The sequence below is a fragment of the Limulus polyphemus genome, unplaced genomic scaffold, assembly GCF_000517525.1.
Source record: "Limulus polyphemus unplaced genomic scaffold, Limulus_polyphemus-2.1.2 Scaffold12021, whole genome shotgun sequence".
Taxonomy (NCBI): Eukaryota; Metazoa; Arthropoda; class Merostomata; order Xiphosura; family Limulidae; genus Limulus; species Limulus polyphemus.
In genome coordinates, this window is record NW_013677631.1 from 9,448 (window position 1) to 13,370 (window position 3,923).

At 33.7% G+C, this 3,923-nt stretch overlaps 1 protein-coding gene across 1 annotated transcript in view; it reads right to left on the reverse strand.

Moving 5' to 3' along the window:
- The window catches only part of LOC106476901, a gene marked incomplete at its 3' end in the record, with an annotated part of 10,419 nt that extends 7,382 nt beyond the window's left edge, over positions 1-3,037 (reverse strand). The window contains exon 1 of the mRNA XM_013937519.2: positions 2,424-3,037. The remainder of the gene's footprint in view (positions 1-2,423) is intronic.
- Between the last annotated feature and the right edge of the window lie 886 nt (positions 3,038-3,923).

Genomic DNA, 3,923 nt, shown 5'->3' on the forward strand with positions numbered 1-3,923 from the left:
AAAAAAATATTCACTAAATTTGTTTCAGTGATGTATGAATACTGCGATTAGTAATTACTAGCACAAACAGCCGCCGGTAGACCGACGTTTCTGCTAGCAGTAATAAATCCACTAATAGAAAAATAAAATAACGTGATAAACAATACATGAATCATCATATTCTCAAGGGATGATCGTTTCTTAGCATATATAAACCTACATTTTGAATGGGCAGAAAAATGCTTTGAAAAAACTAAAAAAAAAAACGATAAATGAGTTGTATACAGGGGGGGATTCCTCAGTTAAAAAAAACGTTTTCTTGTGTTTAAATAGTTATTATTTTTATCTAAAGGCTGGAATATGATATGCACTCGACAGATGAAAGCGCTCACCCGCCGTGATAGAGACCTTTATTGCAACAACGTGGCTTCTGATGAATTAGTTCTATCGTCAATGTTGTTCGCACGTTCTCGTCATATCCTGAGACTAGTAGCTAAAACAAATAACTTCATTGAACTCGTCACGTAATTCATTAGAAATTATGCTACTGAAAGCAGCGATTTGTAGGCATTTTTATCTCCAACAATAACTAATTGTGAAGAAACTAAAATACTTCTGTAAAATGGACAACAATACACTGTTGTCATCCTTCGTCTCCATGCAGGAATGGTTTAATGAATCATTTGATTAATACCGCACGATATTTATAAAGTCTCCTGCAAACTAAGTGTGGATGTGATGTTGGTGCCCTGCGACATCTTTTTTGTTTCAAAAAATGATCTCTGAAGGACCGAGGAACAAAAAGACGAACTTAAAACATACAAGTTGCATCATACCAGTAAGTTTTTTGTTTTTCATGAAACTGGAAAGGAAGCCATAAAAATACCATCAAAACAATACACAATACAATGAAAACCTTTATATTTAGTATATCAGTCCCATACAAATCATGTCAATCGAGAAAAGTGTTTGCTTGTCGTGTTTACGACGAGAATAATTATTAATTCTGTAGTTAACAGAAGTGTTATTAAACTAAAAGTTGCTTGATAAACAGAAGCGTTATTAAACAAGTTGGTTGGAAACAGCTGGGGATAGATTATTCATAAAATATAGTTTTATAATAAAGGCAAGTTACAGTCTAAAAATACAACATATTGTTTGACTGTATGATATTACATTGCAACATGACACAGTGTACCTCTGTTGTTCCGAGTACCTTTATAAAGGAAGGCAAGCCTCAAAGATGTGCACACATTTACTTTTCTTCAAATCGTTGAATAATAAACAAGCAATATATGTTCTGTAGTGGAAACTCGTAGTACAAACAGGTAATAGCTAAAAAATAAAATCAATGCTAGTTTTACTTTATGGTGCGGAATAATCTTCAAACAACTGACGTTTCATGATGTAACCATACGCCGAAGTTACATTCCAATCATATATACGTGGTGGAGTAACTTACAAACAATGCATGTCAGGGTTAAGTCACAATAGATCTAAAATACACGTATTATTTTGGCTCCACAGACTAAAATGATACACTTTAAACAGTGTATTTCCTGGCGAAACCTTGCATGACGACACTATAAAACATATCAAAGAAGCGCGTACACAATTTGGCGTAGGATTTTAATTTCAGATAGATGATTGTAGCCAAGAAGGAATCTTAAGTTTTATGTCTGATTATTTAAAAGGTGAGGCATCTCGGAAAACTCCTGCGTACATGCTCTACGAATTTCAAACCATCAGTTCACCAAAGCTCAATATATCTCGTATTACTAGCAATTTACACTGTATCGTAATAATAATTACACAATTAGCACAAACGTTTAAACAAAGTATATTAATTACATAAATTTAACGATTTTCAAAGTGGCTCACGCTGTTAGTAAGGTATAACCCCAACCAGTTTTAATCAATAATTGTATAACTTCAACAATAATCAGGTTATTGCTAGTAAAATATGTAACTACAGTACAACAATATTTGTTGCTAACCAAATTACAACAATATACTGATTTTAAAACACTTTATGCTGTCCGTTACTACAGTAATCACATTAGTTCAGGTTGTCAGTAAAGATGATATTAATAGCTACAGTAATGTTTCAGCTTTATACGTTGAAACTATAAAACTAAGCTACCAGTGAGTGACAATTTGACATCCAACTAAACCAGATCAATAGCTTTTGATAAATACTACAGCTATGACGATTGTTCTGAATACAAACACCAACACAAAAACTGACGGTGTCTAATAACTGGACTTCAGAAGAAAGGCGAAATAAATAAAAAATATTAATTTTAAAAACAGATGACGTTAGAATTTAATAGAAAAGTCACTTTTTCAGCAAATAACAGCAACATGAACTGAGAAGAAAGGGGAGGGGAATTATAGTCACTTTGAAAATAGGTAACTTAGGAATAAAAATTTAATAAACCTACCTGTTCTTTTAGCTTGGAAATTTAGGTTAGCGCCATCTATGTAGACGTTCGGATAGACGAAAATCAGTGGTTTAGCCTGTTGTTTTAATCTTTACAAGATCTACATTACGTTTTTTCTCTGGCACCCAAACATGTGCTCTGTCTACTCTTGTTGTTTTACTTTTTATTTACCTCGAAGCTTTATAAACTTAATTTCAAAAGACCTTGAAAATCGAAATTATCAAACTTCGTGTATGGACGCCATTAGAAAGCCTGTCGCTTTCTCTTCAACGTAGTAGACTACCCTGTCCCTATGGGAGAAATCCCTTCATCCAACCGATTCTTTTGGATGTTTCCTCAACACTCATAGAAGCCCAGATTTATTCTTCTACTCCACCAATCTTTGATTTAATATCCTCATTACTTGGAGGATAAAAGCAGGGCCGCGAGTTTAGCACAATGCCATGGCAACCAGAGCTTCTAGCACTGCATGGGACAGGGTGAGGAAACAAAACAACTTACGCTAGAGATGAACGTAATCGCTCAAACGTTACTATCTGACTTCGAGTTAGTCCGATACTATCTATAAACGAGACTGGGGATGAAGTGCTCGAACTTCTACTGTGTATTCTATTATGGTTGCCAAGGAAACAGATCTAGCGCCAAAGATCAACACGCCGTTTCACAACACAGAGTGATACAAAAAAATCATCGAATTACCTCAAAGCATACATTGTAAGCAACATAACAAAATGAAAGACGTCTCAGTTAACCATTTCTAGTCTGTACGAAAAACACAAACAAAACAACAGTAAAATCAAACACTTTGGAAAGCACCAAATATGGCTGTACCCTAGAAAGACTGTATTATTCCGAGAAGTAGTAAGTGTTTAAATGCTGTTTGTTAAATGTTTTAAAGGACATACTGTTCATAACTGTGACACATATATAAAGAAGGTATTTTAATTTGTAAGTGATTTTGAAACATTAAATATTTTATTTTTAATACATTACCGTGCATTCCTGATGGCGTTGTGTTAGGTGCCGAATAACAGAATGTTGGCACTTTAGTTGATTCACGATTTTTTTTTCTTAATCCTACAATTATCAATGGGGGTTACGATTTTTTAATCCACATTTTCTAAGTTTTTTTTATACACCTAGCTGGACTTTTAAATTGTTGGTTACAGGGTCCGTAATAACCATATGAATCACACACAAAATATAAATAACACCATCTATATCTCGCTAATTATTTATTGAAGTGATACAGAGAATTACGAGTGATTTCACCAAATCTCTTGGATTAGTTTTTAACAATGAAAATTATCACGAACAAAAACAAGTGAATTCATATATAGTGCAATATGTTGGCCCAATCCGTAATAATCTGTATGTAAACAAGTGAATTAATATAGTGCAATATGTTGGCCCAATCCGTAATAATCTGTATGTAAACAAGTGAATTAATATAGTGCAATATGTTGGCCCAATCCGTAATAATCTGTATGTAAACAAGTG